General features: G+C 40.6%; 1 pseudogene; it reads right to left on the minus strand.

Moving 5' to 3' along the window:
• Nucleotides 1-323: 323 nt before the first annotated feature.
• Nucleotides 324-6944, minus strand: LOC147001339 (Ig heavy chain V region 6.96 pseudogene; annotated as a pseudogene).
• Nucleotides 6945-14924: the final 7980 nt, after the last annotated feature.

The following is a 14924-nucleotide window of genomic DNA, read 5'->3' on the forward strand; positions in this document are numbered from 1 at the left end:
AGTATGATGATTGGAACTCGTTGGCCAACCAGTCTAGCAAGATAGTTATATCTAAGCCCAGTGATGGACTTAATTTTAAAGTCATTGTGTACACTGCTAGAAGAAGATATCTCCTTTCAATACACACACACACACACACACACACACACACACACACACACACACAATTGGAGACAAAGAGACAGAGAGAGATACGATAGTAGACAGAGAGAAAGAGACAGAAACAGAACAATAAAGAGACAAATAAACACATAAAGGACTACAGAAAGACACAGAAAGATGGATTGGAGGATGGAGACAATTGTGAAAGCTGTAACTCTCTGTCATTCACAGCTCTGCGTGCTCTCCACGCCCCCTGCTGGTCGTCGATGCTCTGCAGGAGGTTTTAGTTTGAGCTCACAGTAACATTCACTCACTGTGTCTCTTGCACAGTAATACAAGGCCATATCCTCAGACTTCAGATTGCTCATTTGCAGGTACAGGGCGTTCTTGGCATTGTCTCTGGAGATGGTGAATCGCCCCTTCACAGTGTCTGGATAGTAGATGTAATCACCACCACTACTAATATATGCGACCCACTCCAGCCTCTTCTCCGGAGTCTGGCGAACCCAAGACATGTAATAGTCACTGAAAGTGAATCCAGAGGCTGCACAGGAGAGTTTCAGGGACCCTCCAGGCTTCACTAAGCCTCCCCCAGACTCCACCAGCTTCACCTCACACTGGACACCTGCAAACAGAGAATACTGGTTGGAAAACTGTCACTAACAAAACAAACAACAATTTTTCTGTGTCTCATGTGCATACAACAGATGTCATCTCTTCTTAATAAATTACCTTTTAATATAAGGACAAAGAAAATCAAGCTGAGCCCGAGGTTCATGGTGAGGGGTCTGTGTTCAGTTCGGATCACTGAATGTGAGGAACTGGGAATCGAATCCAGGACCGGCCTCCTCTGTCAGAGCTGCAGGGTCAGGGCCGAGGTGTTTTCATGGGCACAGAGAAGACTTATTTGCATGTCTTCCTGCTATACCATGCTCTGGAGTTGGACCTAGGCTGAAGTCACTGATGGTACCAGATATAAGGCATCAAAAAACCAGATTTCAGTTACAGCATTTGAAACATATTGTAGTTTCATTTTTTCCATTTTGGTTAGGGATTCACCATACTGTTTAGTTTCCCTCTGTGCATGTGCACAGAACAAGCTTTGTTCCCATAGTGTCAGGTTTCCTTAGTGTAAATGTGTAATTAAAAAGAACCACACATAACTGTATTTCTAGATATGAGCTCAGTGTTGCCAAAGGCTGGGCACAATATGGCTTTTCAGTAATATGGGTTTTGTAGAGAGTCACACCTATGAGCTGTTCATAGCAGATTCATTTTCTGTGACAGGAGCACTCAGAATTTTCTGAATTTTGCTTATTTGTGATAGAATGTCCTCAGGGTTTAGATATTTTTTGTATCTGAAGAATTTCAGGTCCCCTTCTGTCTGAGACTCAGGGTTTGCAGTGGAAACATATTTCTTTTGCAGCAAACTTTTTGTTTTGCATCCCAAAGTTCTTCCTTTTCTTCCTTTTTTAGTCCCCCTTCAACCATTTTTTTGCCATTTTATACCAGCTAACAATCAAATATACTTCCAAAGAGGTTGTAAGAGTTTGCATTCCCACAAGCCATGGGGAGACTTTTCCTGCTCTGAGTCTTTGCCAGCACAAGCCATCACTTGAGATTTTGAACATAGCCATTGTGGCTGATATAAGATATAATCTCAGGGTGTTTTGATTTGCATTGTCCTAATTGCTATGAGTATTGACAATTTTGAAGGTGAGTTGGGGGACTCCATCCAACCCCTTAGGGCCTTCTGCATCTATTGGAAGTGATCTCTTCAGGGTCTATCTACCACTGTTAGGCATGAAGGCTAAGATTATCATCTGGGAAGCCTCTCACATCCCAGGTCTCGTGGACTTTGCAGAGCTTCCCCCTGACTCCCACCTCCATTCAGCTGAATATTTACATCCATTTACCTGGACCTCTGGGCTGCTTTCCAGTGTTCCCCCACACCTGGTCCTTTCTGCCTTTCTCCCTTCCTCTCCCATTTCCACCAAATGTCTCCCTTCCCTCTGCCTCCCCTGATTATTTTGTCCCTCCTTATATATTGGATTGACAAATCTATACTTGGGCTTTCCACTGATTAAACTCCTTATGTTTTGTATGTTTTATCATTAGTATTCTATACTTTTAGTCTAATATCCACTTACCAGTGAGTACATCCCATGCAGGTCATTTTGGGTGTGTTACCTCACTTAGGATTATACTTTTTCATTTGATCCGTTTGCCTGAAAACTTCATGATGTTTTCACGTTTTAATTGCTGAGTAGAATACCATTGTGTAAAGGAACCCACATTTTCTATATACAATCTTTGTTTGAGGCACATCAGGGTTGTATCCATCTTTTGGCTATTAACAAATAAGGCTGCTATGGACATATTGGCACATACCTCCTAGTAGTATGGTGGAGCACAATTTATGTATATGCACAGGAGTGGTATGGCTGGATCTTCAGGTAGAAATATTTACAATTTTCTGAGGAACTGCCAGATTGATTTCCAGAATGGTTGCACCATTTTGTAACCTTACCAGCAACGCAAAAGTGTCCATATCCTCACCAACATATGCTGTCATTTGAATTTTTATCTTCACCATTCTGATTGGTATAAAGTAGAATCTCAGGGTAGTTTTGATTTGCAATTTCCTGGTGACTACCAATATTGAATATTTCCTTAATTGATTCACAGTCATTGGTGATTTCTCTGTTGAGAATTCTCTGGTTAGCTCTGTAGTCCAGTTTTAATTGAGTTATTTGGTTTTGTGGAGGATAACTTCTTGAGTTCTTTATATACTTTGGATATTAGCTTTCAATGGGATTTAGGGATAGTGAAGATTTTTTTTCAATCTGTAGGTTGCCATTTTGTTTTATTGACTATGCCCTTTGCCTTACAGAAGTTTTACAGTTTCATGAGATCCTATCTACCAATTTATGATCCTATAGCCTGAGCCATTGTGGTTCTGTTCAGGGAATTGAATCCTGTATCAATGAGTTCAAAACTATTCTCCACTTTTTGTTCAGTTAGATTTAGTTAATCCAGTATTAGGTTGAAGTCTGCCATTCACTTTGATTTGAATTTCGTGCAGGATGATAGATATGAATCTATTTGCATTTAGATCAGCACCATTTGTTGGGGGATGCATTCTTATTATGATTTTTATTATGATTATTGGGTTCTTTGTCAAAAATCAAGTGTCCATAACAGTGTGGTTTTACTTCAGTGTATTCAATTCAATTCCATTGATCATCATATCTGTTTCTATACAAATACCATGCAGTTTTAATAACTATTGCTCTACAATACAGCTTGAGGTAGGGGATGGTGAATTCTCCTGAAGTTTTTTCATTGTTCAGGATTGTTTTAGCTACCTCAGTTTCTTGTTTTTCTATATGAAGTTGAGATTTGCTTTTTCAGGAATGTAATAAATTGGGTTGGATATTTAATGGGAATTCCACTGAATCTGTACATTGATTTGTTAAGATTGGCATTTTCATTATGTTAATTATGCCTATCCATGAGCATTAGAGTTCTTTGCATCTTCTGAGTTCTTTGATTTCTTTCTTCAGGGACTTGAAGCTCTTGTCACACACGTCTTTCACTTGCTAGCTTAGAGTCACACCAAGCTATTTCATATTATTTTTGGTTATTGAGAAGAATGTGATTTTCCTAATTTCTTTCTCGGCCACTTTAACTTTTCTATAAAGGACAGCTCCTGAATTCTATGAAGTAGTTTTGTTTCTAGCCACTTTGCTGAAGGTACTTATCAGCTTTCAGAGTTCTCTGGAAGTATTTTGAGGTCACTCATTTATAGTATCCTATCATCTACCAATTACAATTCTTTGAATTTTTCTTTCTAATTTGTATCCTCCGACCTCCTCAAGTTGTCTTACAGCCCTAGCTAGACCTTTAAGTACATTATTATTGAATAAATAGGGTGAGATTGGGCAACTCTGTCTCTGACTTTAGTGGAACTGCTTTAAGTTTCTTTCTATTTCATTCAGTGTTAGCTATTGACTTGCTGCCATTATGTGCATTGTTTTACTATGCTTAGGTATGCCCCTTTGAATCCCTGAACTCTCCAAGGCTATTTTTACCCTCTTCTCTCTCTTCCTCTTGGTTTTTTTGTTTCCTTCCTTCATCTCTCTCTTTATCTTTCTCCATCTGCTTTCTTTCTGTCACAAATATTGCCTCTAAACAGTTGTCCCCTATCAGGGTCCTGCCCATCTCCACCCGTTCACCTCTGAGATAGTGGGACGCACCTGGGTGTTGCTGCATGCTGATATATCATGTCTCTGAAATCTTAGGCTCATCTTCACCTACTGAAGAACAAGGCAGACCTCTACTACATGTGTGCCAGGGGAATTGATCCAGGCCATCTGTGATTTTTGGTTGGTGATCAGTCTCTGATATCTCCCATGGGTCCAGGTTTATTGACACTGTTGGTCTTTCTATGGGGTTGCTATCCCTTTGAGGTCTCTCAATTATCCTCCCAACTCTTCTTTAAGGATCCCAATCTCCATCCAATGTTTGGTTCTGGGTGTCTGCATCTGTTTCCATAAGATGCCGTGTAAAGTCTCTCCAAGAATAGTAATGCTAGAGAAATTCCTGTAAGCATAAGGGAACTTCACTAATAATGCCAATGACTGGTGTATGCCAATTGCGTGCTTCTCAGGTATGATAGGTTATTGTTTGACCATTCCCTCTGGCTCTGCTCCATTTCTTTCCCTGCATTTCTTTTAGACAGAACTGATTTAGGGTCAAAAGATTTGGGGGTGGTTTGGTCTCCTTTTCCCTCCACTTTCAGTCTTGCTTGGCTAGAGGAGGTGGCCTCATCAGATCCATATCTTCACTGTTAACTAAAGTAGTTGAAAACTTTTACTAGTTTTCAGAGATGGGACAATTCACCTTCCATTACTACTATTCTTCGATTAGATCTTCTCATGGTATTTTGGATTTCTTGCATGTATTTTGTAAGGAAATTTTTAGATATACTATTTTCTTTGACTGATACATCACGTTTCCTGTATGTAGGGAAAATTTCCCCTAATTAATTGATAAAATAATAAGGAGGACAAGAAGCCAATTGCTGGTCAAAGAGGAGGAGGTGGAGATTCTGCGTCTGAGAGAGAAAGAGGGGACATGGGAGGAAGAAACAGCCCTTTTATGGTTAGGCTGGGAGTGAGAGGAAGCAACATGTAGATGAGTAACTCTTAGACCTGGTGGTAGCTTCTATGTTGGAAGATTCCCATCATAAAATAGTTGATGAGTTTAGAGTGATTGATTTTGTGTGCAGCTCTTGTATCATCTGTTGATTTTAAATTAAGATTTTGTGTTGTTTTTCATTCAAGACGACTTAGATGGCCTGACAAAGAGAACAAAGGGTAGGAGGAATTTGGCCATGCATTGGAAAGGGAAGATTGAGGAAGGACCATGCTCCAGGGGGAGAAGTTAGCACCATAGGGTACAGGCTGGCGAGAGTGCACCCTTGGGGTTCCTGGGGGACCCAGAGATCAATGATCTTGGAATTCTGGAGTAGCAGATCTGTATTTGTGGGAGGGATGTGGCCTACGAGAAACATGCAGTTCTGGTCTCTAGCTATGTACCAGGTTATGAACAGACATAAACCAATGATGTATGTACTTACCCAGTTTAGCATTGATTGGTTGGTTTTTTTAAAACTTCATGATATGCCTGGACATATGGATCAGTATTTATGATGAATTTTGAAAGAGAACTGTCTTCAAATTGGAGGGGTATTTTTTTTTTCATCATGAAGTTCAGGGATTCTGAGCATGTCCCCAAAATGTCTCAGCCAGTAAGGGAAATGAGTGCAGAAAAGGAATTTAATCTATATGGGTACAGACAGTGGATTGTTGAAGGGGGTGGATTTTTGGCCATGCAACTTGTCTATAGTATTTGTTCAATAATTTACATACAACACCAAGGACATATATATGGTCCTCTAGTACAGAGAGTTAGAACCTTGTCTATGTTTCTATTTTACTGTTATGAAAGGACCCCATAGCCAAGTTAGGTTTTATTAAAGAATACATTTATTAGAGGTGGCTTAAAGTTTCAGAGTTTCAGTCTATTATTATGGTGGGAAGCATGGCAGCATGCTCTCAGTCATAGTGTTAGGAGATTAGATATTCTACAAGTTGAATTGAAGGCAGCCAGGAAGAGAAACTCTTTCTACTTTTGGGCAGGAGAGGGATCTATTCTGCACTGGGTAGAGCTTGAACATAGGACCACAGAGCCTACACCTACAGTGATGTCCTTCCCACAACAAGCGACAGGGCCTCCTAAAATCCCCTAATATTTTCCCTATCCATGGACCGAGCACACTCAAACCACCACAAACCTCCATAACATCTTTCACATATACTTGGTCAAAAGTGATGTTTTCAAGGATTAGAATCTCTAAATATTGATTCTGAATATGTTAGGTCCAACCCACTTCTTCAAGGTGTCTGTATAGGAGGTGCTACCACCACCATGAAAAATTAATGCAACCCCCTACCCCCATTCCAGCCGTTCTTTGGAGCCTGGCAAACTCAGGCCAGCCAGTAGTCACTGACAGTGCATCCAGAGGCTGCACAGGAGAGTATCACAGGCCTTCCAGGCTGCACTAAACCTCCTCTAGACTTCACCAGCTCCACCTCATACTGGACACCTTCAAGCAGTGAATTCTGAGTCAGAAACTGTCACTAACAAAGCAAAACAAAATAGAGAAACAAAACAATTTTTCTGTTTCTCATGTGCACACAGCAGACAGAATCTTATCTTTATGAATTACCTTTTAAAATAACGACAAGGAAAACCAAGCTGAGCACAAAGTCCATGGTGAGTGGTCTGCATTCACTGCTGATTACTGAATGTGAGGACCTGGGAATCCAGGTCTGGGCTCCTCTGAGAGCTTCAGGGTCAGGACAGAGCTGGTTTTCCTGGGTGCAGAGAAGAAATATTTGTATGTCTTCCTGCTGTGGCATGCTCTTGAGTTGGACATGGGCAGAAGAAAGTCCTCGTAGCAGATATAAGACAAGAAAGACATCGTTTTAAGTTGCAGACCTGGAAAAATATTTCATACTCACATTTTCTTTGGATAAGATTTCACCACACTCCATTTAGTTTTCCTAAGAGCATGTGCATAGAACATGGTTTGTTTTATATTTTGTGTGTCCTGGTATAAATGTGTAATTAAATATCACCACACATAGTTGTGTTTCTAGATAAAAGCTTAGCATTTGCCACTGTCTGGGCTATCCATGGGAAAATTTTAACATGGATCTAGGAATGTATTCTTGAATTTTTAACAGTTAAATCTCCTAAACATATGTACATGACACAAGAACTCTCTTTTTGACTACTTCCTAGCATTAAAATAGCAATTTTTCTAAAATATTTATCTTAATTATGGGTATATGTGTTGGTGGGAGCAATGTAGTGCTCATGGAGGCCACATTCATACTGAGTTTCCTGAAGGTACATGTGGTTATAAGGCCCACATTGTGGGTATCAGGAATTAAATCTGGACCCCTCAAAGTTCAATATTCTCTCTTAACTACTGAGCTATCTCTGCCTCACCTGGAGTAACAATGATGACATTCCATCTCATTTTTGCTGTGGCTCTGTTCTCAAAGGACTGAAAATCACATTAATCAGTGTGAAACTGGAGGGCACATTTTCAGTGACAACCAGGCTCCACCTTATCAAATGAAATAGAAAGCAATGATCTGAGAAAAGGTAAAATTAGGGCAGCCTGATTGCAGCATAGACAGTGTAGAGTGAGAAAAATATTCAGTTGGATGTGAAGAATTATTTAAATAATAATATGTATGTTTATTGGCTATTGATAATAACAGCATATTTTGTTTTTCATATATGGAGAGAGATCTTATGAGTTATCATTCACAATGATGACTGTGTCATCATTAAATTGTGGACATGTGTTTGAAATTTTCATGTTAGGGCAGATAAATACAATTAACTTTAAACATCAATTAAATACAGTAAATGGCTGAAAGGTGACTAAAATTACAGTCAGAGGGAAATAATCTATTCCCAAATCCCCCTGGTTTTCCTCACCTACACAGTTGTCCACTTTGAGGGATTTTTTTTTTGGTAGTTATCCACTCAATTATTTGTTTTTATTTGACCCTATGAGATTATAGAATCATTTAACAAATCCTTTCACTGTGTGAACAAATTTAGTAGAATGACACTGAAGAATGGTCTCTAAACAATCTCTGTGGCTTGAAGGAAAACTCACAATTCTAACATTGAAACATATGCTGATAGACACAGGCCAGAACTTCCTAGATTCCAGAAGAGATCCTGGGAAGTCCCTTTGGGTCCTCAGTGCCCCCTGCTTTTTGTGAGCATCCCTGCAGAGAAGTATTTGTGCAGGCTCACACTGGTCTTCTCTCACTCTGGTTTGGCACAGTAGTACCTGGCTGTGTCTTCAGTTTTCAGACTGTTCATTTTTAAGAAAACTTGGTTCTTGGAGTTGTCCTTGCTGATGCCCAGTCTGGATTTGAGAGCTGAATTATAATTTGTGCTTCCATCACCCCATATTACTCCCAGCCACTCCAGACCCTTTCCTGGAGGATGGAGAACCCAGCTTATATCATACCTGGTTAATGAGAACCCAGAGACAGTGCATGTGATGGACAGGCTCTGTGAGGGTGCCACCAGGCCAGGTCCTGACTGCTTCAGCTGCACCTGGGACAGGACACCTGGGGACAAGCAACATCACCATTAGTCACACAAGTCCTAGCTGACATGTCTTAGTCCCTCTTCTGTTACCCTGAAACACTTACAGATTGGCAATGTGACCAGGCAGAGGAGCAGCACCAGGATAGCCATGCTCTGATGGAGGGGATGAGAAGAGGATGGGGCTTCTCATCTTTGTGTGGGCTTTTATCCTCTGTCTGAGGGCTGCTTTGCATTGGAGGAGGTTCCTGAGAGGATAAAATGAAGCAATGAGCAAGGTTTCCTATTTTCCCTCCTGGTGACAGAAAGTTGCCCTGTGCTTGTTGGAGCACTTGGAGAGGAACATAAGCAACGTTTTTCTGGTACTGTCTGGAATTCACATTGTAGATAAGCAGGAAGTTGTAGGAATTACACTGTGCAGCGCTAGGAAGAAACATGGGAACATTTGGTAAATGAGCCCCCACTCATGTAGTGCAGGGAGATCAGTGACCCGTGCTCTATGTGCAGTTTTTATCTGTGTATAATCCAGAAGAGTATTTAGGATGGAATTGGGCTCTTAGTGATCAGACATTAAACTTAAAGATTATGCATTCTTGATTTATGTCAATCTATATCTCTATGTAGTTTGCTTTCTTTCTCTCCCCTGAGCTTATATCTAATAAAACCTCAAATTCCTAAATATGATTATTGCATTGGTGAAGGATGGGAGGTCACCTGTTCATAATACTTCAGAATACGCAGTAACGTGCAGCTAGTCTTGAGTTTCGTTATCTGGAGTACAAAAGAGGCTGAAGTCTACGTTATAGCAAGAAGTGTAGCAGAATTCAGGCATGAATGTGCGTAACCTGTGCTTTGAGGTGTTGACCATTATAGAGAACGGATATTGTAGAGCTTTCCTCAGTTCTTCGGTAATAAAAATTTCAGGGAAGAGAAGTACAGGACTCGATCCAACTGTACAGTCAGATTTCAGAGCCTGTGGGTCTGGGTCTATTGTAATTAGAGTCCTCTGTTTTTGGGTTTCTTGTTTTGTCGTGCATAAACTTTGTCTTCTGATGGACAGTGATGGAGACAGGTCTTAACATTGGAGAATATCCATCTCATGCAAGTTGTGATGGCATCAGTTTAAGTCCACTTACTCAACCTTAGCAGTACATATATATATTTTTTTCCTAAGTGTATACACACAAACACACACACACACACACATACACACACACGGCTGTGTACTCAGACCTCAGATTGTTTATTTTCAGGTAAAGTGTGGTTTTGGTATCATCTCTGTAGATGGTGAATCGGCCCTTCATTGCATCTGGATAGCAGGTGCTATCTCCAACATTAAAAGCTATTGTCGCAAAAGGATGGACCATCTAGAGTTTGCCATACCTGGGGATCCAACCCATAATCAGCCTCCAAATGCTGACACCAATGCATATACCAGCAAGATTTTGCTGAAAGGACCCTGATATAGCTGTCTCTTGTGAGGCTATGCTGGGGCCTAGCAAACACAGAAGTGGATGCTCACAGTCAGCTATTGGATGGAACACAGGGTCCCCAATGGAGGAACTAGAGAAAGGACCCAAGGAACTAAAGGGTTCTGCAACCCTATAGGTGGAACAACAATATGAACTAACCAGTACCCTGGAGCTCCTGTGTCTACCTGCATATGTATCAGAAGATGGCCTAGTCAGCCATCATTGGGAAGAGAGCCCCCTTGATCTTGCAAACTTTATGTGCCTCAGTACAGGTGAACACAAGGTCCAAGAAATCGGTGTGGGTGGGAAAAATTTATTGTCACCCTCTCCATCCCTTTCTTTGGAGACTGAAGGACCCAGGTCATTCAGTAGTCATGGACAGTGAATCCATAGGCTGCACAGTAGAGTTTCAGGGACCCTCCAGGCTGCACTAACCCTCCCCCAGAATCCAACAGCTTCACCTCTCATTGGACACCTCAAAGCAGAGAATGCTGATTTGGAAACTGTCACTAACAAAACAAAACAAAATAGAGGGAAGAAAATCAATTTTTTCTATTTCTCATGTATCCAAAACAGGCAGGATCTTATTTCTATGAATTACCTTTTAAAATAAGGACAAGGAAAACACAGCTGAGCCCAAAGTCCATGAGGAGTGGTGTGTATTCAGTGCTGATTACCCAATGTGAGGACCTGCACAGTCAGGCCTCAGAGACTGTGGGTCTATTACTTACAATTGGAGTCTTTACCTTTTGAGATTATTTTTTTTTGTTTGTTTGTTTTGTGTATAATGTTTGTCTTCTGAATGACATTAGTAGAAGTAGATCTTAAGGTTAGGGAAGCAGCCACCCTGTGCAAATTATGATGGATTTAGTGCAAGTTCACTTGCTCCAATATGGGTATTTATTAATTTATTTATTAATGTATTTATATTTTTTGGAAGTTTTATTTTCAACAGAGTGTTTCTCTGAGTAATCCTACTTATTTTGGATCTCTAACAGTCCTGGAACTCTGTAGACTGTCAAGGGCTGTAGGGCAAATGGATATGCACAGATAGGCTGGCCTCCAGTTGAGCTGAGGTCTGAACCCAGGTAAAACCCGGTGGTGGACGTTCCCACCTACGTGGGATGGAAGGTGTTCCCTCATGGCTCCTGGATGCCTGTCTCTTGTTGAAGTTACTGCTCCCACAGCCCCCACAGGAGAAGTTGTGGCTAGTAGTCACATACAGAATGTTCCAAGCTTGTGACCTTCAGGCTAAACCCCTCCACAGTTACCTAGCAACTGCAAGATAACAAGCTCACTAAAAAAGGGGCTGCTTGTCCCCACTTTGCTCTCCTCTCTCTCTCTCTCTCTCTCTCTCTCTCTCTCTCTCTCTCTCTCTCTCTCTCCTCTTACTCTCTAGTCTTTCCTGTTTCTCTCTCTTTCCCCCTTCTCCCCTCTTGGCCATGGCCAGTCTCTCTTTCTCTTTCCACAATCTCTCCTTTTTCCCTACCTTTCTACAATAAAGTTCTAAAACCATTGACTGTCTCTGTTCATCAAAGCTCATTATGCTTGGATGATGGGATAGGCTTTCCTAACTGGCCGTGCCTAATTTCCCATCAGAAGGCCTTCCTGTCCTCGAGACACAGACTAGGCTAAGGACTCTCGCCTGTGTGGGAGCCTCTCTCCCTCTGACATATTTTTGTTTATTCAGGGCCGATAGCGTATCTCCCTGGAACCCCTGGTACCAGGGGCTGCCCCTTGTCCACTTCCCAGGGTATGGGGTGAGTGGCTTCACACAGCCAGATGCCCACCCGGGGCCAAGTGGAAAGTGTTCTGCAGTCCTCCCATGTCTGCCAGGCCAGAGCACATGAACTCTGGCCAGACATGGGTTCTCTCCCTACCCCCTCTTCCCCTACACCCACAGCCCTACAAAGGGCCATGCATGAGGAATAACACACTGCTTTAGAACTCATGGGAGGTGCCCCAGTGGTTAGCACAAACATTTATCTAAGGGATCAATTAGAAGTTTTGAAAAAAAAAAAACCTTTAAATAGTTAAGCTAGGAATTTTTTTAAGGTCAAGGAACAAGAACACCTGAGGCACTAGCTGATATGATTCTTTTTTTGAAGCTGGGCTGGTGAATAAGGTAATGGTTTTCTTATAGGCATTTTAGCACTCAGCTTCCTAATATGACTTAATAAAATGGTTGATGAGTAGATGTGAAGTCTGTTTGTTAAGGTAGAATTGAATGCTTGTTTTTATACAAAAGAATAAATTTGTGAATCTATTAATATTTTTGTAAGAATAATTTTAAGATAAATAATAAAATAATTAATTTGCTCATTGTAACAATGAATTGCTGTCTGTCATTAAAAAAAAATGATTGAAGCTGGGTGTGGTGGCGTGCACCTTTAATCCCAGCACTCGGGAGGCAGAGGCAGGCGGATTTCTGAGTTCGAGGCCATCCTGGTCTACAGAGTGAGTTCCAGGACAGCCAGGGCTACACAGAGAAACCCTGTCTCGAAAAACCAAAAAAAAAAAAAAAAAAAAAAACGATTGAAAAAAATTTCCTTGCTCACCCACACTTTGTGAATCTAAAAAGTTGCTTATTAATGAATATACAACGATTCTTGGGTTAATTTGTTTTACTCTACCTGCACTACATAACATATTTTCATGTAATTGTATTGGAGAATGTTGTATCTTTTTATAGCCATCCAGTAAAAGAAAAATACAACATAATCACATTTTAATTTTGAGGAATTTTGGTGATGTATATGTAAGCCATGGGAGAAAAATAATGTTTTTGGATCTTAGCTCCATCTATCAAATCTGTATGAAGGTATTATGTGTGTAGGGTTGTTGGAACCACTTCAATAGAATTTACTGCAACCATCAAATCCATATATATATAATTTTAGGAGCCTGATTGTTGTTATAAAAAAATAAAGGAATTCCAGGCTGCAAGAGACCTATTGGATGAATTACTGAAATAACTGATCTTAAATCTTTCAACATTTTCCATTTTCCAGATTTCCTCATCATAAAAAAAAAAAAATACAGGGGAGTTCCATAGGCTTGTAGACTCTTCTGTATACTAAGCCTCCTGCTGTTCTCATATAAGCTTTTCAAGTGCCTTTAATTTCTCCTTAGTAATGGGCCACTGAGATCAGTGTAGGCTTGTTAAGCAATAAATTTAAGGATAAGGCCATTGGTATTTTGGAGTGCCCTCCTTAGGACATCAGAACACTGCCCTTTAAGTAGTAACTGGTGGTTTACTGTATTAGTTCCCCTTCCTCTATTTCACTCTTTGAGGCTTCTTCCCTCCACTATGTTAATGGCTGCCACAATAGACCAGCCTTAGGTACAAATGTTACCAGTCTCTTCCAATCTTAGGGGTATGAGTCTATATTTTGAGTAAGCCCATGTATTTTTAACTTTTTTTTTTAACATAAGACCAGTTCATCGCATATGAAAGCATGACTTCTTTATGATGCCTTTTTTTGTGGATAGCCCTGGGGCTAATCATATTTGATATTAATTTTGTTCTCTTATGGAATTTTTAAAAGTATAGTTACAGTGGTGATTGTTGAACCCTTATTGTTCCTTTGCAACTCAAAAGCAAAATGTTGTAAAGATGCAAAAGAGAGGACCATACAGTTTACATGGTGGGACTCATGTCTCTAGCTGCATATGAGGCAGAGGATGGTCTAGTCAGTCATCAAAGGGAAGAGAGGTCCTTGGTCCTATGAAAGTTCTATGCACTACTACAGGGGAATGCCAGGGCCAGGAAGTGCAATAGAGTGGGTTGGGGAGCAGCTGCAGGGAGGAGGAGATAGGGAATTTTTAAAGGGAAAACTTGGAAAGGGGATAACATTTGAAATGTAAATAAGGATAATATTCAATAAAAAAAAAGATTTGTTTCCTGTTTAATCAAGACTACTAACAAACCAGACCACTGTCCTGAATCACAAGAAACAACCATTTCAACCTCTTAGAGCCCTAACATTTAAATTCCTGAATACCAAATGTCAGACAATCACAAAAACTATCTGGAGGTGGCAAAATCAAAGCTCTGCTAGAACATGAGACAATCCCCCATCAGCTTCTGTAGATGATCTGCAGTAGCCTCTGGTCACCACACCTGGGATTAAACTGAAGACAAATTCTTCTAAGATTTCTGTGATTTGTAAAGGAACCAAAATATCAAGATTGTTACTACATTGCCAAAACCCATAATTGGCAGAGTTTTACAGACATTTAAGTGATTGGCCTCATGACATTCATTCATATAGACACAGAATGGCTTAAAAATCCATAATTGAGCCTTTCTTTTACAATTATTATATACTGTACATTTGTGTTTCATAGATTACAATATTTCATTAGCGTGTACTATGTGTAGTGATAAGTTGTTATGAGAAATGTTATAAATACTGGCAGGCTTCCTAAGCTACTGCCAGAAAACTCTCTGCCCCAGTGCTTTCTCTGGGCCTCTACCTCTAGACCAGCACCATCATGGGTGATGGAGGCTGAAGGCTATGTTCCCCACATGATTCAGTTCAGTGCCTCAGTGCTGCTAGTTCCCTCTCATTCCAGGCACATTCCCTATGACTCTGTCTCTAGCTAGCCCCAGCAAGGAGGCAGGCAGTGACTGAT

Source organism: Mus caroli, unplaced genomic scaffold (genome assembly GCF_978045245.1).
Source record: "Mus caroli unplaced genomic scaffold, Mus_caroli_1 scaffold_14, whole genome shotgun sequence".
NCBI classification, from domain to species: domain Eukaryota; kingdom Metazoa; phylum Chordata; class Mammalia; order Rodentia; family Muridae; genus Mus; species Mus caroli.